The sequence below is a fragment of the Bos indicus x Bos taurus genome, chromosome 22, assembly GCF_003369695.1.
Source record: "Bos indicus x Bos taurus breed Angus x Brahman F1 hybrid chromosome 22, Bos_hybrid_MaternalHap_v2.0, whole genome shotgun sequence".
Lineage (NCBI taxonomy): Eukaryota > Metazoa > Chordata > Mammalia > Artiodactyla > Bovidae > Bos > Bos indicus x Bos taurus.
Window position 1 is genome coordinate 28,773,465 of NC_040097.1, and position 20,822 is coordinate 28,794,286.

Genomic DNA, 20,822 nt, shown 5'->3' on the forward strand with positions numbered 1-20,822 from the left:
TGTGGAAAATTCTGAAAGAGATGGGAATACCAGACCAACTGATCTGCCTCTTGAGAAATTTGTATGCAGATTAGGAAGCAACAGTTAGAACTGGACATGGAACAACAGACTGGTTCCAAATAGGAAAAGGAGTTTGTCAAGGCTGTATATTGTCACCCTGTTTATTTAACTTATATGCAGAGTACATCATGAGAAACGCTGGGCTGGAAGAAACACAAACTGGAATCAAGATTGCCAGGAGAAATATCAATAACCTCAGATATGCAGATGACACCACCCTTATGGCAGAAAGTGAAGAGGAACTCAAAAGCCTCTTGATGAAAGTGAAAGTGGAGAGTGAAAAAGTTGGCTTAAAGCTCAAGATTCAGAAAACGAAGATCATGGCATCCGGTCCCACCACTTCATGGGAAATAGATGGGGAAACAGTGGAAACAGTGTCAGACTTTATTTTTCTGGGTTCCAAAATCACTGCAGATGGTGACTGCAGCCATGAAATTAAAATACACTTACTCCTTGGAAGGAAAGTTATGACCAACCTAGATAGCATATTCAAAAGCAGAGACATAACTTTGCCAACAAAGGTTCGTCTAGTCAAGGCTATGGTTTTTCCTGTGGTCATGTATGGATGTGAGAGTTGGACTGTGAAGAAGGCTGAGTGCCGAAGAATTGATGCTTTTGAACTGTGGTGTTGGGGAAGACTCTTGAGAGTCCCTTGGACTGCAAGGAGATCCAACCAGTTCATTCTGAAGGAGATCAGCCCTGGGATTTCTTTGGAAGGAATGATGCTAAAGCTGAAACTCCAATACTCTGGCCACCTCATGCGAAGAGTTGACTCTTTAGAAAAGACTCTGATGCTGGGAGGGATTGGGGGCAAGAGAAGGGGACGACAGAGGATGAGATGGCTGGATGGCATCATTGACTCGATGGACGTGAGTCTCAGTGAACTCTGGGAGTTGGTGATGGACAGGGGGGCCTGGCGTGTTGCGATTCATGGGGTTGCAAAGAGTCGGACACGACTGAGCGACTGATCTGATCTGATCTGATATCCTTTACCCAAGGTAGATAAATGCCACGCACAGGGGCTAAGGGAACTTCTGGTTTCTGCTGGCCCGCTCACTGGCCATGGATCACCCAACCACTTCAGAAATTAGCAAAATTCATTCCAGACCTCAGAGCCAGCAGGTATAAAGTTACTAACACTGCTTGAGTTGATCAGCAACAACTTAGCATTGTGAATAATTAATCCGCATATGAATAACATCAATAGTCATCTTTCACTGATTGTTGACTTTGTGCCAAGCACTGTGCCAGGCATTTCAGCCCCAGAGGCTTGCTGCAGAATATTAAATATGGTAATGCATGTCAGTCACAGAAGAGGTTTAGGCTAGTTTCTTATTCAATATTATCCTGTTAGCAAGTGACAGAACTAGGATTAAACCCAGGTCTTCTGGCTCCAACTCCCATGATCTTTCTAGCAACTCCCAGTTGGTTGAAGCTAAGTCATGTGTCAAACCTTTATATCAGTTACAACATAGGTTCTTGGTTGGAGCACAGACCAAGCAAGAGTGGTTTAGATTGGTTCTGGTTTGAGTCCAAGTAGAGAGTGGCCTAGCAGCGGGTGGGAGCTGGTAGCAGTGCTCTGGCCCACACAGTAGTAGAGGGACCCACACACTTTCCACCTTGAAGATCTGGCATCTCCTGGTGTGGGAGCAGGTCATCGAGAGGACATGCCTGCCAGATGACTCATAAGGTGGGCCCGAACAACTGGAAACTTCTCACCTCCCCCTCCATCCTTAGTATGTACATTCTGTCTACCATTCCTGCACTTGGCCATTTCAAGGATGCAGGCTTGAAAGAATAATATAAAAAAGGAAAGAAAGAAAAGCCATCTTTACCCAAACTTTTCAATCAAGAATTAATCACTATTATTGTTTTTTTGAGTCTGACAGTGACCCATCAACAAGAGAACTTTAAGAATGATGTCTTGTTATCTTAACCTATTTTACACACACTGAAGAGTTGGGAGTAACCTTCCTCTTGAGGCTCACAGGGTACAATGGTCTGCACAATGTAAGCACAACTGGGTCACGGACTCTGGAATCAAACACGTATCTTTCTGGTTCCAGATCTACTTGCAACTTTCCCCTGAAGACTCACATGTCAACTTCAGGGTCAAAATTACCTTATTTGATACATAACATCACTCTCCCTTTAACCTTCAAATTCCCAGGTCTTCCTTTCACATTGTGCTGTGCATACAACACATGTGGATTCTGCTTCCCAGCGATTCCCACATCCTGGTGCATTCACACCCTCTGCTATTTATGTCCTCAGACCTGGGGCATGACTCCCCCCTCTCTCATTCAGCTGTGACATACTCTTTTATTTTGGGGCCAGAGATCTTCACAAGTTCATCTCTGATTAAAACACGTCACTAAAAATAGCTGGGTGGCCAGGAGAAGAAAGGTGAGAGAGAACCCAGGGTGGAGCAGGAGTGTCAGCGGTATCCTTTTGAACACACGTGAGGCCACTATTTTACAGGTTGCCTTTCACCCCCAAATAGGATAGAGAACCCAGAGCTTCCCAAGTGGGGAGTACACCCGCCAAGCCCCATCTTGATCGATTGAGTGAAGGGGGTGAAAGGCAAGAGATAGAGAATGTTTCCAAATTCATTGTCTTAACTAAGAATGTTGTGTTACCCCACAGCCAGCCACATCCCAACAGCAGCAAAGCAGAGACACAGATGATAAAGGAAAACCAGTCACACTCACACCTCATCAATTTCACTCTGATTTTTACAACCAAAGAACTAGAGACAATTGTTTTTTTTCAGCTGACATTTAAGTTCGGGGTCACTTTCAAAACGTAAATGCGCTCTGGGCATCGTTCTCAGTACTTGACAAACAATTCCTTTAATTTGCAAAGCAATCTTGAAAGGGAAGGACTATTATTGTCCTAACCTTAAAGACAGAAAATCGAGGAACATAGAGGTTAAGATAACTGGCTAAGTTACAGTAGTTAGTGGGTAAGATGGGAGACACATCCAGGCATTGTCTCCAGAGTCTCTGGGTGAAATCACTGCTCTACACAGCCTCTGAACTCTCACCCTAGCTTGGTTTTTTAAATACCCTGAGTGGCTCTTTTGTCCACTGTAACAGGTGTTGACAAACGACAAGCCTGTGGGCCAATCCCTGCCCACTGCTTGTTTTTGTAATTAAGGTTTTACTTGAATACAGCTTCATGTATCATTTTATGTCTTATCTGTGGCTATTCTTGGAGAAGGCAATGGCACCCCACTCCAGTACTCTTGCCTGGAAAATCCCATGGACGGAGGAGCCTGGAAAGCTGCAGTCCATGGGGTCGCTGAGGGTCGGACACGACTGAGCGACTTCACTTTCACTTTTTACTTTCATGCATTGGAGAAGGAAATGGCAACCCACTCCAGTGTTCTTGCCTGGAGAATCCCAGGGACAGGGGAGCCTGGTGGGCTGCCATCTATGGGGTCGCACAGAGTCGGACACAACTGAAGTGACGCAGCAGCAGCAGCAGCAGTGGCTATTCTTGCCATGCAAAGACTGATTTAGGTAGCTACAACCCAGACCGTACGGCCTGCAAAACCTAATACATTTAGTAACCAGCCCTTCACAGAAAAAAGTTTGCTGACCCCTAAATTATAGACTTGTCAGGCATTCCTCTGATTGCAGGTTTCTCGATTATGCTATTAAATCATAATGCAGTAAATTCTATAACCCAGTGATCCCCAACCTTTTAGGCACCAGGGACTTGTTTCATGGAAGACAATTTTTCTGTGGACCACGGGGTTGAGGGGATCAGTTTCGGGACGTTACATTTACTGTGCCCTTTATTTCTACTATTATTATATCAGCTCCACTTCAGATCATCAGGCATTAGATTCCAGAGGTTGGGGACCCCTGCTATAACCAATCTACCCAAAGCCTTAGCGCATGTAGTGATGAACTCGCAGGTTTGACCTCCAGAAACTGCAACTGTGCAGAAGATGCCTGGGAACCTAGGAATCAGCAAAAATATTCCCAGAATTCCACTGAAGGAAAAAGATACCAACAAATACTCCGTAAAAAAAGACACAGAACTCATCTTGGGCTTTTACTTGGGGGAAGGTTTCAGAAGAAGGAGGAGAGACAGAAATATGCAGAGGAGAAACAGAGCAAGAGGCAACTCTTGTAACACCTAGCAACAGACATCCTGCAGTTAGAGACCCAGGTTCAAATTCCAGCTCCACCACTCACTACCAGTTTTTTAAACCTCAGTTTTCTCACCCTAAATGGAAGGAATAATCTCGTTTCTTGGTGGGGGTAGGGAGTCAGGCAGATTAACCAAGACTATAATGTATATGACATTCTTAGCACACTGCCTGGGATTTGCTAACTACCCAGAGGAGCGGTATTATTAGGAATAATGATAACTACAAAAGAATAAAAATATGTGATTATTTATACAAAGTCACTCAGCCCAAGGCAAGTCTGCTGTCAAACAGTAACAGGATGATGGCAAGGGACGAAACTGGATGCCCAAGTCAAGGAAAGTTGTAAACACATTTGTAAACTCCATGTAAAAAAGTAAAGAAGCATGTGTCACGTTTCCATCAGAAACAGTTCAAGCAAAAATATAATGTAGGTGGGCAGAGGTAAGCTGTAATCACCTGGAAAAATCACTCCAATGAAACAGATATCTTATTCCTTGACAATGCTGTATCAGTGAACCTGCAGAAGGGCGGGGTGGAAGTTTGCACTGTGTACTCTGAGAGAAGGCAGTTAACATTTCCCATAGAATGAACATTTGCTGACAAAATACCAATTTTTAAATACCCCTTTTTCACAGCTTTCCTCTGAGACCTGAAAAGGACCGGCGATAGTCCACCTCTGTGCTTTTCCAAGCGTAATCGAGCTCAGTGCCAGACAGCGCACCAAGACCCACTCATGACTCGAACCGTTTAAAGCAGCTGCGCCATTGTAAAAATACTTTCTTACTCTTAATTTGTTTGAATCAAACTTTTGACCCTAGTAAACTGGACAGTCCATTCTTCTAGGTAGTGAAAGTACAGCTAGAGTGGGCACAGGGAAGTATATAAAACAGCATGCTTCTTTTTTTTTTTTTCTCTTCAAAATACAAATTGAATTAATTTAACACAGTTGGAGCAAATTACCATGATATGTCCTCAATTTGTGTCTTACGGTCACATTGGGACTGGGCTTTCTGTTCCCAGTCTAAGGGCACATGGTTTTTATTACTTAATCAGGGTCCTGCATTTCAACTTGCAGGTTTAAATGGATGCAATCACTTCATTTGTGGTGGCCTCAAATGCCCTTAACTTTCCTGATTTATCAAAGAAGTCACACTATCTTAATGTTGCAAGATCTGTTTAAAACTGAAAGGTTACTTGATAGGAGAAGTTACGCTGAAGATCATTTTTTACCGCACAGCAAATAACATTACTGAAATGTTCCACCAACCAGCACACTACGGATAAAGAAGCTCTTTTAAATGCATTTATCTAAGACTTTTTAAAAAAAATTATAGTTAATTTACAATACTATATTAGTTTCAGGTGTACGATATAGTGATTCAATATTTTTATAGCTTATACTTCATTTAAAAGATGGAAAATACTGGCTATATTCCCTTGGCTGTACAATATATCCTTGTAGCTTCTCTGTGTTATACATGGTAGTTTGTATCTTTTAATTCTGTACGTTCATCTTGTCTCTCCTCCATCCCTCTGAGCACGGGGAGGTGTTCTCTGAGCCCTTTTAGAAGTTTTAAAGCGAGAAGAGTGCAATGGCTGTGGATAAAGTGCAAATCTTTAATAAGATTTGAAGTCTGAGCACACGTCTGGTGGTTCATAATGTAAATATCATCCCCCACTTGAGAAATCAGAGAGGTAATTAACATGGCTAAGGTCAGTGTGCTGCTGAGATAGGATAAAAACTCAGCCTTTCGGACTCTCCACCCAGGATCACAACTCTTTCTCCCCAACTCTGCCCTCATCTGGCAGAACCCTGTTGGAGTATTACACTTGGATGAACCAGGGCCAGAGCTGGCCCTGTGATCTGGGCCTCCCATTCAGGTCACATATGGTCCCCCTGCTCTTTGGTGAGTACTGAATTGATGGCTAGGCTCAGTCAGGTGCAACAAGGGAAGCCAGAAAACAATCCTCAGGCCTCATCCATTGTCAGGTTCCCTACCGACGCTGTCGGCTGTTATAAGCACCAGCTGGAAGATGGATGCTGGTATTCCAGCAAGACCTTTTGAAAATCAGGAGGGGCAGTGATGGGCCCCATGCTGTGGCAGAGGCATAATTATTTCCAATAACTGTCTCTCTGGGCTACTTGGTGACTTCCTAAGGAAAGTGCCTCCTTGTTGCAACAAAACATTCAGTGTTTATTTGCAGGAGAAAGGGGTAGGGCAAGGGGCCAATTCTGAACCCATTTCTCATAAAAGGTCACAATGCTAAAAACTGTAGTCTGGTCATGGCTTATTCAGCAAAGCAGAAATATAATCATCTCTGGCTGAGGGTTAGGATCTGTTTTCGGGGGCAATATTCTCAACTGAAACAAGATGAGCCATTAGCATCTCTGGTGAGGTATGCTCTCTGGAGAGAGAGCTGAGCCTCTCTGGCTGTGACTGTCAGGGATAACACAAAGCAGAGTCACTTGCAGCATGTTGTCCAAGAACACAGACCCAGCTGACTCTGAATTCCAGGTCTGTCACTAACCAGCTGTGATTCTGAACGAGGGTGCAGCCCCTCCAAGCCTCCCTTTTCACCTCTACAAAGTGTGAGCTATTGTGGCTCATGGTGGAGACAGAATGAAATATATACTGTCTGGAAAGCACATGTCAAGTAGCTGGCACTGATAGAGACACAGTCAATGCGGACTATCAAGACCAGGCAACGGGGCTTGTCTTAGAAGACAGAGCTTATTCTAAGTGAATGTTTCAGTGTGTTGATCAGATTGTTACTGAAATTTCCACTTTGTAGGTGCAGGCATTTTTTTTGGAGTCTTATCTGCTTCTTGCACCCTTCCTCATGCTCATCAAGCCTGTCTGGGAACTCTCCACTTGCTGCTACGAATCTTTCAGACCAAACCAAAACCCCACCCCCTCCTGCTACCCCACTGCAGCATCTCTGGGGCAGACCATGGTCTCTGTACCTCTCTCTCCTGTGTTGCACTTTCTCTGGATGGGGGAGTTTACCACCCACCTTCCTTCACATCTTTTCTCCCCAATCAGCTTAAGCTTCTGGGAAATGGGATTCCATTTCTCTATGGTTTTGTTTTTTGAAAAATAGTTGATGTATGATATGTTGGAGAAGACTCTTGAGAGTCCCTTGGACAACAAGGAGATCCAACCAGTCCATCCTAAAGGAAATCAGTCCTGAACATTCACTGGAAGGACTGATGCTGAAGCTGAAACTCCAATACTTTGGCCACCTGATGTGAAGAACGGACTCACTGGAAAAGACCCTGATGCTGGGAGAGATTGAAGGCGGGAGGAGAAGGGAATGACAGAGGATGAGATGGTTGGATGGCATCACCAACTCAATGGACCTCCAGGAGTTGGTGATGGACAGGGAGGTCTGGCATGCTGCAGTCCATGCAATCCATAGGGTCGCAAAGAGTCGGACTCAACTGAGCGACTAAACTGAACTGAATATAAGTTACAGATGTACAATATAGTTATCCACAATTTTTAAAAGGTATGCTCTATTTATAGTTATCATAAAATATTGGCTATATTCCCTGTGTTCTACAATATATCCTTGTAGCCTATTTATTTTACACCTAATAATTTGTGCCTCTTAATCCTCTACCCTTATTCCCTCCCTCCTTCCCTCTCCCCACTGGTCACCATTAATGTGTTCTCTATGTCTATGAGTCTGTTTCTTTCTGTTATATTCACCAATTTGTTTTATTTTTTATACTCTACATGCAAGCAATAGCATGCATGTTTGTCTCTTTTGAACTCACTTCATTTAGCATAATACTCTCAAAGTCCACCCATGTTGTTGAAAATGGCAAAATTCCATTCTGTTTTTATGACTGAGTAGTATTATTCCATTGTGTGTATATGTGTGTGTGTATATACATGTGAAGGAAAAAGCCAACCCAATACATCACATCTTCTTTATCCATTCGTCTGTTGAGGGACAAATAATGCTGCTATGAATGTTGGGGTACATTCAGTTCAGTCACTCAGTTGTGTCCGACTCTTTGCGACCCCATGGGCTGCAGCACGCCAGGCTTCCCTGTCCATCACCAACTCCCGGAGCTTGCTCAAACTCACGTCCATCGAGTCGGTGATGCCATCCAACCATCTCATCCTCTGTTGTCCCCTTCTCCTCCTGCCTTCAGTTGGGGTGCATGTATCTTTTCAAATTAGTATTTTTGTTTCTTTCAGATATATACCCAGGGGTGGAATTGCTGGGTCATATGGTAGTATTATTTTTAGTTTAGTTTTTTTTTTTTTCCTTCAGAAACCTATAGACTGTTTCCCATAGTAGCTGTACCAATTTGTATTCCTACCAATAGTGTAAGAGGGTTCCCTTTTCTCCATATCGTTGCCAACATTTGTCACTTGAAGATTTTTTGACAATAGCCATTCTGACAAGTGTGAGGTGGTATTTCATTATACCTTACATTTCTTCAAATCCTCAACACGCAGCATGTGTCAAAGAATCTTCTAGGTTCTCTGATCCCTTCCTAGGTGAAGTATGGTCCACAGACCAGCGCCAATGACATCTCCCGGGGGCCTGCTGGAAATCCAGAATCTCAGACTCCACCCCAGATCTACTGAATCAGAATCTGATTCCCAACTGAGTCTTGTGCACAGAGTTGGACAAACATTGCTCTAATCCAGCATTTCCCAGACTTCAGTCATTCACATCTTCCCTTTTATAGCTTTTGCCATTTTCCAGTACTACCCACCCTATGTTTCACCTAATATATATTTTTAAGTGATTTTACATTGACACTGTCTTGCTAGCCTCACCCTAAGCAATAATATTGTCTGTTAATAATTTATTAGGCGAGGCAAGATGAAATTTATTATTTAATAAAGTTTGAAGTTCTGAGTGTAAAAACAAATTATTTTGGCACACATTAAAATAATCACTGAAGTAAAATGGTTCTCCATCTATCACCTAAAATTTACTCATATACCCCCAGGAGTTTATGTACCCTGGTAAGACAGTACTAGACATTTTGTAGCTGAATTAGAAGACATCTTCCCAACTCCAGATCCAGTATTTCCAGTTCATACCTGCTCTCACCTTGCTGGGTGGATGCATTTGTCCTCAATTTACCAATGGTTGTGGAAGGCAGAAAACCTTGGTTCTGGCCTGCACCACCCTTAAATAACTTGCCAAGTCACATCACATATTGGGGTCATTTTTGAAGGCTGGCCTATCTCAAAACTCCCTTCCAAGTCTAACAATATAACATAATAAATGAGAGCAGAGGCTCTGAAATCAAAATGACTGGGGGTTGCAAGTAATGGCTTCATTACTTGCTAATGTCATTAAATCTCGGTTTTCCTCATCTGGAAAATGGGAGTAATAACAACAACAAATGGCCATAACATTCAGATCACAGGACTTGTAAAAATAAAGAAAATGATAGCTAAAAAAATTCTTAGACTTAAATGCGGCACATAGTGTTCAATTAAAAAACATAACTATTACTATTTTTCCTAGCTTCATCAAAGCACAAATAGTTAACATTTATTAAATATTTAGTATGTAGCAGGCACCACATGAAACAATTTTATTTTATCCTCTATCCACACAATGAGGTAGGAACTCTGATTCTCCCTACATTAGAGATGAAGAAATTAAAGCACAAAAAACGTTAAGCCACTTTCCTTTATATTTTACCATGTAAACATGCATCCTCTTGCATTGGTAGATGGATTCTTTATCATCAGCGCCACCTGGGAAGCCCTGGCACGCATTCTTAAATATCATTTAATCTTGCCTGGTAAGAGGAGCTCTTTATAATTTAATCTATTAAAAAGACCTCTAATCATGGCCCCCCAAAACATCCTTTATAGGTAAAGTAACCATATAAGTTATCATTCAAACTGGAGTCACAGACATTAACCAGGACTGACCCAGGTAAGCCAGCATGATCACCTGACTTCCAGGATCCTCTGCTGGAAATGAATATTATTCTCATAGCCAAACACACATAGGGTCCCCTTCCCACTGGATACTTGTACATAAAGTGACAGAGGACAATTAAAAGCAGCACATCCCCAGGGGTGAAGCAACACTGACTCAGATAAATACCTGCAGGCTGAAGAGCTGCCAAGCAGAGAATTTATTCACCTTGGGCCTTAAGGAGATGTACTCTTCAAAGAATTTTCTGGAAGACACTACCAAAATAACCATGGTCACCACATTCACACAACACACTGACTAAAAGAACTGCCTCCCAAGATTTGCACATGGGTGCAAAAAAGAGATTTGGGGTCTGCAGTGGGTTTTAAATCAGTATATCTGCCTTTTTTTGCCCCTCAGTGTCACCGGAAAGTATAGACACCACCATCTCTTTGACCTGTTCTACATTTTGATCTGCAAATCTTGACACTGACCAAGGTAAAGTGACAGCTAAAGCTTTCCTTACACACACGAAAAATCATAGCGAAAACCTATCTGCCTGAATATAAATCAGCTTGTCCTCCATTATCTTGGGCATCAAAGAGAACAGAAATCAGTCTATGTTGAGTTAGGCACTTGTGTGTTGTGGCGAACATTCATTCACTTCCCAGCAATTGTATTCACCTGGAGGTCAGGGCCTCCCGCATCCACGGTCCACAGGGCCTGGGTGGGACTCCCACTAGGGCAAAGAGTTTCCTTCAGCCAAGCCAACTGGGCCAGTCAGAACTGGTGCTGAGACGTTTTGTTCAGCAACTGGAGAAGGAGGGTTTATGCTTTTTCTCTTGGTCTTGAATCTGGAATTGTGTAAACCGGCAACTGCTACCGTCATTGTCACCCAACAGGGAACAAAAAGGAAGAAAAAGGCAGAATGAAAGATAAAAAAATTAATCAGATCCTGAAGTCACTGTTCAACCCTGAGGAAGATGCTCTTGAAATCAGTCTTACCTATGCACCTTTTAGAAAATTCAATCTGTATATATGGGATATATATATATATGTCTATATTCTAATTCTATTTAAATTGCGTGTTTATCAACTTATGATACAAACACATCCTGTGGCAGTGACTTGCAAACTTTTTCATAGCAAATCATAGTGTGAATTATACTTTATCCAGCAAAGTGTACACACAGTCTCAGATTCAGGACGGACTCAAAGGTTCATGAAACTACAGAACCTTTACTGACATTAAGATGATGCTGATATTTTCTGTCCCTGTAATACTTAAAAGGAAAAAACTGATGTGACCCACTAAACTGATTTCCTGAACTTCGTTTTGAAAAACACTGCTTTATAAGATTAGGTTAAAAATGGATTTCACCGGAAAGAATGAGATTTTTTTAAAACTGACACAGGCTATTGAGGAAAATAGGAGGTTTGGCTCCTAAACCAAACATCTAGCAACAGAAAATTGCTACTTTACAGTTTCTTTCTGGCCACACAGGACAGGCACTTAACAGAAAAGAGAAAAGAATTTTAATGACCGAGATATAAATGAATTACCAAAAAAAAGGTATGTGGCTTTTAAAGCAAAACAAAAACCACGTCTACAAAGAGAGAGAAGAGAGATATCTAAGGAAATTAAGACCCAAGTGCTGCTGATGAGCTGAGTTACATGATTTAATAATTTCACTGAACCTCAGCAGTGGCTGAGTATTTTAAAATAGTGCCTTCATGATAACATCAGATCTCTAGGGCAGATTTAGGGGGAGGGATGGAGAGAGGGAGGGAGAAAGAGAGAGAAATTCCTTGCAGTATAAGACTGATGCCTTCATTTAAGTGTGTAATGTGTGTAAAATAAAAATGAAGAGTTCCTGAAGTTTCAGACAGTTACTGCAGGCTGGACAAGACAGGACATTTTTGACGGGGGTGGGGGAGCTGACAGGATATTTTTAACTGTTTTCCATGTACCTTATTTGTATTGTCAGTTAGCCAAAATTTCCTTTTTGTCTGCTCAAAAGCACTGCAGAGTCTTGATTCAATCTGTGGACTCAAATGGACAGCTCGGATTCTCAGGCTTGCTAGAAATAGAGGCCAGTCCAGTAAACAGTCCTGAGAAAACTGCATTTCCACTCCAGAGAGGCTGGTGAACTTAACTCTGCCCATACTTTTCTAGCTTGTCAGGCTCATGCACAGTTGTCTGCCTGTTTGAGAAGCCATTAACTTTCCCACCACTAACATGCAAATTCAAAACCATTATTCATTTCCAAACCAAGTGAAGTTTAAGACAATCGCTTGCATGCTCGGAAGAGAGTTCTGAGAACTTTTTCCCAGGGATCATGAAAAACAGACCTCACTATAATAGTAGGTTAGGTGGATTTCCATCATCATAGTGTTCAAATGCATTATACCTGCATTACTGAATTGAAGCAAATGAAGTGTTTAATTAATATCTGCGGATGTCATGAGGAAATGATAAACCTCTTATGTTCAAGAAGTTCTTGGAATTGCGTAAATACTTCTGGCCATCTTTTAGAAAACAATAATAAGCACTGTTCAAAAGGTAAGGGTGAATGTGTGCGTGTGTGTGTGTGTGTGTCCGCGTGCATGCACATGAGTGCAGGTACATTCACTCTTTATATCAAATTTTTCAGATACACAAAAGAAGTAAGACTCATAGAGTTATCAATATACCCATCGCCTAGTTTATGACATTGAATTTAGAGACCAAATTATACCCTGAGTGTTTACCTTGGTTCAGCCATTCTTTTCAATGTCATTTGATTTAATCTTATGAATCCATTGTTGTGTTGTAATTATTTTTGCTTCATCATTATCAGTGTCACCACAACACAGCCTTGTTAAAGGCACTGTTATGGTTAAAAGCCTGGCATTTGGAAACAGACCTGATGTAAATAAAAAATTATCAGTGTAACTTATGGCAGGTTACTTAACCTCCCTCGAGGGCTCAGTTGACCACTCCGTGGACTGTTTATGATGGTCCCAAACTGCCTACTGGGATGCCTGTTTCATAGTAAATTCTCGTAAGCACCATTCCTAAAGGGTATGTGTGTGCTTGTGCTCAGTCACTAAGACGTGTCCGACTCTTGTGACCCCATGGACTGTAGTCCGATAGGCTCCTCTGTCCATGGAATTCTCCAGGCAAGAATACTGAAGTGAGTTGCCATGTCCTCTTCCAGGGGATTTTCCCGACCCAGGGATTGAGCCGGGGTCTCCTGGGCAGGCGAGTGTGTATGGGGGATTAAAGAGCAGTCTGCTGAGGTTAAGTAAGGTGAAGCTGCTTCTCCCCCGCAGAGGTTTGATAGGGAAGCTCCACAGACACATTCTCTTTACGACAGGAAACAGCATGCCAGGGACCGCGCTAAAATCCTGCACCCAACCTCCAAATGAGTTGACAAGTTTATGGGCAAACACTAGCTAACCTTGAAGGATCAACAACCTTTCCCTAAAGACTGAGGCTGTCAGCACTCCAGGGTCGTTCTGCCCCCACCCCCACACCCTCCAGGAGCCACCTTCCAGATGCTGCTGTCTGGGTACCAGCAAGCAGATCGAGTCGGTTCGCAAAGTTCAGAGGAGTTGGCTTTGGTATGCTTACAAGTCCTAGCAGATCGCAGGAATGTTCACGATAATTATTACCCCACCCAGGAGCGCCCAGCCCAACCCTCTCACATCTGGAAGGAAGCGGCCACACAAAGAACAAGCGAGATCTCCTCCTGCGGCAGCGTTCTTAGATCCGGAGAAGGTTTAATACAAGCTCTCACCCCTTTTGTGAACAAGACCAGGCACTGCTCGGCAATATCGTTCGGAGTACAGATCATTCAACGCAAAGGAAGAGTTCATCCCCTAGCCCAGATCGAATGGAATTTCCCAAAATATCATCTTTGTTTTTCCCTCCCTAGACAAAAGTAAAAAGTGAAATATTCTAGAAAATAGAGAGGGAGCGAACCACACGCATACAGCCTCTTCAACACAGCAGCGGCTAGGGGCAGACACACCTATTTGAAAAGAGCAGCCAAACCAAACCCTTAGCATTCTCTGCAGACGCAAAGGATTTCCCCCTTCCACTCTTCTCGCCGCTTTTTGAAAGTATCTCTGGGCAGAGGGATCTGGGATTCATCAGCATTTCTCCCCACCTCCCACGAACGCGCGGCAATCAAAGCACATGGTCTCTGGCGGCGCGTTTGCAAACCCCACCAGCGCCAACGCCCAGAAACCGCCAAACTTCCTGTCTCCACACTACCAAAGCGACCGAAGCGCCGCCGCGCCAAGTGCCCGAGGGACTCCAGCGGAGGCTGCAGGCAGCCAGGGAGCGGCGGGGCGGGGTTTCCTGCCGGCAGGAGCGCCCGGGACCCGCACCTCCACTGGGGGTCTCCAAACGCGCGCGCTGCGCCTGGAGCGCACGGGAAGCGGCGCCGTGGTGGCGCGTCGCAAGGTCGTCCCCCTCAGTGCGCTCCGGGAACCCGGGGCAGTCATCCACCTACCTGCTCTCTCGCTTCCAGCCTCGGGCGCTCGGCGGACTGTCGACCGCTACTTTATTGTCTCGGCTGCTCACCTCGCAGGACCTGGGGACCCGGCTCTGCGCCAGCTCCGCAACTCCGCTCTACGTAGCGCCTTCCTGGGCGGCTGCTTTCTTCCTTCTCTCTGCCCAAGCTCCTGCTCAGCACATGAGCCGCGCAGCCAGACTCCCGGACTCGCAAGGCAGCCAGCGCCTGCCGCATCCCCCGACCCAGGGTTGCTAGTCGCCCCCGCCGCCGCTCTCCGCGCGTCCTCGCTTGATCCACACTTAAAGCGGCGCTCCGGGCCGCCCTCCTCGCGTCCTGTAGTCCTTCCGTCCTGCCTATCTCTTCGCTGTCAGCCCCGGCTCTGGGCTCCCTCTCCCCAGCTGCCCCCTCCCGCCGCCTCTCCGGGGGCTGGGGCGGCCGCTGCCAATGAGACACTGCTGAGGCGCTGTTCCGGCCCAGTCATTGTATCGGGAGGGGAAGAAGGGGAGGGGGGAGCGAGAGAAGGGAGGGGGCGCCCTCGGCCCCCGCCGCGCGGCTGTGGGCTGGGCTCGTCTTCCCGACAGAGAAAAGGCGCTGGTGCCAAGGGGCGCGGAGCGGTTGGCGCTGCCAGGAGTGGGGAAAAGGGAGGGGGTCGCCAGCCCGCGCCTATCTTCTCTCCCTCCGGCTCTAAAGCATTGGGAGGGACTTGATTCCGCTTTCCAGGTTTCAAGCATCCCGACTCGACTGCCCTTAGAATAAAGGGAATAAAACACCGGCGGCTGCAAGAGGCGCAAAATCTAGCCAAGGATGGGACTGGGTCCGACTAATGACTTAATTTGAGATTCCAGCAAACTGGTGTTTCGGCTCTTGAAAGAAAGAAACAAAAAGAAGGAAAGAAGGGAGGGAGTGTACAGAGAAAGAGAAAAGAAAGAAGAGAGAGAGAGGATGACACAGAGAGGCAGAGACAGATAAAGAAGAGGGGTGAAAGCGAAAGCCTCCCCAATGCCAGGCAGAACAGTTATGTGATTCAGGAGTGTTTTATTGTGTTTTCTTTACAGATGAAGAAAGGAGAGAGAGGGGTTAATTCAAAATCGCTAATAAGTGGCAAGACAGGGGTTCCAACTTGATCTGATGCTGAGTGTAGGATAGCAAAGAAGAGAAGAGGAAGAAGGGAGGACCATTGGTGAAGGATCTATTGAGGTTTTCCTATTGTCTCCAAATGAGTTGGCAAGTAGAACCCTGGAGTACACGGGACAGGGCCGAGAGAAAATATTTCTTACACAGCTTTAAATGTGTGTCCCAGTTCCACACCCACTACTCTATACAATATGAATGAATTCATTTTTAAAACTCAATCCACTTTGAAGAATATTTTGTGACTACTACACAATTATACAGCTCCATATTTTTGTGAATGTTTTGGTTGAATCATCCAGTATCAATACTTGAAAGAGACTTGCTTCTGTTACCCTGGTATTGGCATTTCTCCTCCTCCTCCTCTTCCTTTTCTTCTCCTTCTTCTCCTTATTCTGACCACCAGCCTACAAAAAAAAAAAAAAAAGGATGGTAAAGGGGGATAGAGGGGCTGTCTTGATTTCCCAGGCCCTGGCATAGCTGCTACTGACATGAAATGACAAGCAAAATCAGTAAAAGCTTGAGATGGAGTAATGTATAATATTGTATCTGTGCAGTGTGAGGTTTAATTAAATTTTCTTCAGGTGTCAGAATGGATTGCTTGCTTTTAATTAAATAGAAGATATTAAATGAATAGCTAACATTTATTGAGTGCCTATTACATGGCCCCCTGACCTAAGCTAAGGAAGCACTTTATTTGGTTTATCATGTCATTTCATTCTCCTGAGAGAAAGGAGTTGACCTGGAAGCCCCTTGAGGCCAGGGTTTATGTTTGCCTAGTTCAGTTCTTGCTGCTGCTGCTAAGTCGCTTCAGTCGTGTCCGACTCTGTGCGACCCCTGAGATGGCAGCCCACCAGGCTCCCCTATCCCTGGGATTCTCCAAACCAGAACACTGGAGTGGGTTGCCATTTCCTTCTCCAATGCATGAAAGTAAAAAGTGAAAGTGAAGTCCCTCAGTCGTATCCGACTCTTCAAGACGCCATGGACTGCAGCCTACCAGGCTCCTCTGTCAGTGGGATTTTCCAGGCAAGAGTACTGGAGTGGGATGCCATTTCCTTCTCCCAGTTCAGTTCTTAGCACATTGCAACTCTCTATCAGCTGAGTGAAAAGATCCCCATTTTGCAGAGGAGGAACTTGAGGCTCAGGGAAGTTTACTGCTCCACCCAAGAATATGAAACTAGAAAAAAAAAAAAAAAAGAATATGAAACTAGAAAGAGGTCATGCCTATATTTAAACTTGGGTCTGCAGACTCCTTAACCACCATGCCATACTGTCTAGTCAAGGAGAACAGCAACACAGGACCACAGGTAAGGGGACATTGCAGAGATCAATGCTTGCTTCGCCCTCATAAATAAGGGCATAATTTCTTTGGAGAGGAAGCCGGTACATGTAAAGCAGTCGCTAGAGAACCACACGAGAGTGTAGGGCAAAGCAGAGCCATGCAATGCAGGGGAGATGAATAGGATAAGGCTGAGCACCTAAGAAGTTGCTTGGAGCATATTTGGGGGAAAAAACTGGACACAGTCTTGAATGTGAAAAATGCAACATAAAATATGTCAGTAAGGTTGGTCTGGGTCAGAGCAGTCCAGGAGAATTTTCCGGAAGATGTGGGATGTTTTCTGGGTTTTCTTAGTGCAAAGGGGCTCTGCCTTGGCAGTGGGAGCTCCAGGGCTGTTTTCTCTGGGTTGAAAGCCCAGCTTTTCTAAATATTCAACCTAAAATAGGGATAATAATAATGCTGACTTTGTAAGTTATTGTCAGGACTTAATTTGTCAATATACAGAAAGCACTTTAAAATTTTAATTTATTTATTTTTGGCTGTACTGGGTCTTAGCTGTTGCACTGGGACTTTTTTTGTAGTTGTGGCAGGCGGGGGCTACTCTTCACTGTGGTTCGTGGGCTTCTCACTGTGGTGGCTTCTCTTCTTGCGAAGCACGGGCTGTAGGCTTGCAGTCTTCAGTAGCTGTGGCACACAGGCCTAGTTACTCTGCGGCATGTAGGATCCTCCTGGACCAGGAATCAAACCAGTGTCACCTGCATTTACAGGCAGATTCTTAACCACTGGACCAAGGAAGTCCTAAAAAGTTTTAATAGTGCCAAATCATGGTAAGGGCTTCTCTGGTGGTTCAATAGTAAAGAATCGCCTGCAGTGCAGGAGATTCAGGTTCAATCCCTGGGTCAGGAAGATCCTCTGAGAAGGAAATCACAATTCACTCCAGTATTCTTGCCTCAGGGCTATCCTGGGGGCTCAGAAGGTAAAGAATCCTCTTGCAATGTGGGAGACCTGGGTTTGATCCCTGGGTTGGGGGAGGGCATGGCAACCTACTCTACTATTCTTATCTGGAGAATTCCCATTGGCAGAGGAGCCTTGGAGGGCTATAGTCCATGGGGTCGCAAGAATTGGACATGATTTAGCAACTAAACCACCACCACCACCCCATGGTAAATGCTTAATAAATATTAGCTCATAATATTAAAGTGGGTATTATTATAATAAAGTACAGCCAAAAATAAATAAAATTTTAAAGTGCTTTCTGTATATTAACTAATGCAGTCCTGACAACAACGTACATATTATTAAAGAAAGTATTAAAGTGACTTTCTTTCCAACTTAGTTTTCTGATAAACCAATATTTATAAAATACCAGGAGCCTGGTGGGCTACAGTCCATGGGATCGCAAAGAGCTGGACACTACTGAGCGACTAACACTTTCATTTTCACTTTCAGAAATAGCTAAATAAAAGACACAATACAATAGAACAAAGAAATCATTTTAAATTTATTCTTACCCTAGTACAGAATTATCAACTTGGGCTGCAAATGAGAGGGGATGGTTTTGTTTTTGTTTTTAATACTCAACACAATCACAGTAGAATATCTGAAAGTGGAGTTAGGCTCCATAGGTGCAATTAGTTACAGCCACAATTGGGAACTACTGTGAAGTTGGTATGCCTAGGAACTCCCTATAGAGCTTGACCAAACCTAGACTCCTGGACCTCAGCTCCAAAGGCTCATGGAGGGACTTGCCTGGTGGTCTAGTGGTTAAGAATCTGCCTAGTAATGCAAGGGCACAGGTTAAACCCCTGGTTGGGGAACTAATATCCCACATGCCAAGGGGCAACTAAGCCCATGTACCACAACTACTGAGCCTGTTCTACAGAACCTGTGAGCCGCAACTACTGAAGTCCTTATGCTTAAGCCCACGCTCCGCCACAGTGAGAAGCCCATACATCCCAACAATGAGTAGGCTCCACTTGCTGCAACTACAGAAAGCCTGTGCACCAATGAAGAGCCAGTGCAGCCAAAAATAAATAAATATATCTTTTTTTTTAAAGAAGACTCCTTGACCAGAAATTTGTATTTTTAACAAGGTTTTTTTTAATTCTCATTGAATGAGAAACACTGCTTCGCCCTTCCCCTACACCATTTGTCTCCCACTCAATGTCAAGGTTCACAGATATTTTTCCACCCTAATTTAACAAATTTTTGTTATGAATCCAGCTCTCTGTTTGAATTTATATTTAATTAAATGAACATTTATACTAATTTCACATAAATCTCTGGAACTGGGGTATAAAGATGAGTAAAACCCTTTTCTCTAGCAAGGGATTTAACAATTTGCAAGAAAAGATGCAAACATGAATAGCTGTACTAATAAGGCTTCGGTGTTTTGAGTGCTTACCATGAGCAAGGCCCTGTAACAAGTGCTTTATTTCTAGGCAAGGTGAAAAATGATATATATATAAAAGAGAAATTCAAAGGATGCATTTGAGTGAGGAAAACCAGAAATGGCTTCCTAAAGAAGGGAGCACTTCCAAGCTGCTTTCCTGAGAGAAACTGTTCCAGTTACATGAGAGCATGTTCGGTGACTGAACAGAAAAGCAGAGAAGCCCCGGAGACTATAAGTGTGAAGAAGCAACCTGAGAACTTCTCAAAAGTGACAAACTCATGGTCCAAGTAAGTAACAAAGCAGTGAACTAGACAGGTGTGAAGCAATGGGGAATGGTGAGACTGTGGCAAACTAGAGAATGCGTTCTCCCCTTCTAAAGGACGCAGCCACTGTCATTCCTAACACACTGCTGCCATGTGGGAATGTTGGTCTCACTGATCAGATGTTTTGATTTTTCAACCAAAGCTGGAAATTGGATTTTGACATGAAATCTCCCAATGTTTAAAAATTCTTGACACCAACCAAAAATTTCAAAATATTCTGTACATAAAATGAAAGATGTCTTCAGGCTAAATCCATTTATGGACCGCCCACTTATGATCTATATTATGGGTTTGGCTGGAAGAAACATACCCAGAGAAAAAACAAATAACAACTCCTATACTTTTGGGATGACTCAGTTCAGCTCAGTTCAGTTCAGTCGCTCAGTTGTGTCCGACTCTCTGTGACCCCATGGGGTCACAGAGGCAGCACGCCAGGCCTCCCTGTCCATCACCAACTCCCAGAGCTTACACAAACTCATGTCCATTGAGTCGGTGATGCCATCCAACCATCTCATCCTCTGTCATCCCCTTCTCCTGACTAGTGAATATTTAATGCTGGTTTGGGCCTTATGTAGAAACATGGCAACAACCAAGATAAAACAAATGGGTCTTGACTTTCAGAATCTCAGAATTTAGTTGATGAGGCAAGACAATGCACAGGAACAAAATGACAGCAATAAGCAACAAGAGCAAGCACTTCTGCCCTGATAGCCTTTCCAGTGAAAATGAGGGCCTCACCTATTGCTCTGTGCATAATAGAATGTTGAAGCTTGAGCTTTTTGGTGCAAGACTGTGCTAGAAATTCCCTGGACTCCCACTTTCAAGCCCTTTATGTTCTGTGCAGTATAAAGGAATGTGCTTTGGTATGTGTATCATGAGGTTCCGCCACTGAATTAATGAGAGTGTGCTTCATAAATATTTTATTTCCAAAATAAAAAGGTTTATGTATGCATGTATTTGTTTGTGCTAGAGGTAGATATACACTTACTGGATGAGTTTTTGACAATGAAAAAAAAATACACTATCACTGTAGTATTCAATCCTCTTAGCTTCAGCA

The 20,822-nt window shown here is 43.9% G+C and overlaps 1 protein-coding gene across 1 annotated transcript in view; it reads right to left on the reverse strand.

Annotated features, from left to right (window-relative positions):
* FRMD4B (FERM domain containing 4B) overlaps nucleotides 1-15,016 on the reverse strand; it is a 360,291-nt gene extending 345,275 nt beyond the window's left edge. The window contains exon 1 of the mRNA XM_027523806.1: nucleotides 14,638-15,016. The gene's annotated coding sequence lies outside the window, so the exon portion shown is untranslated. The remainder of the gene's footprint in view (nucleotides 1-14,637) is intronic.
* Between the last annotated feature and the right edge of the window lie 5,806 nt (nucleotides 15,017-20,822).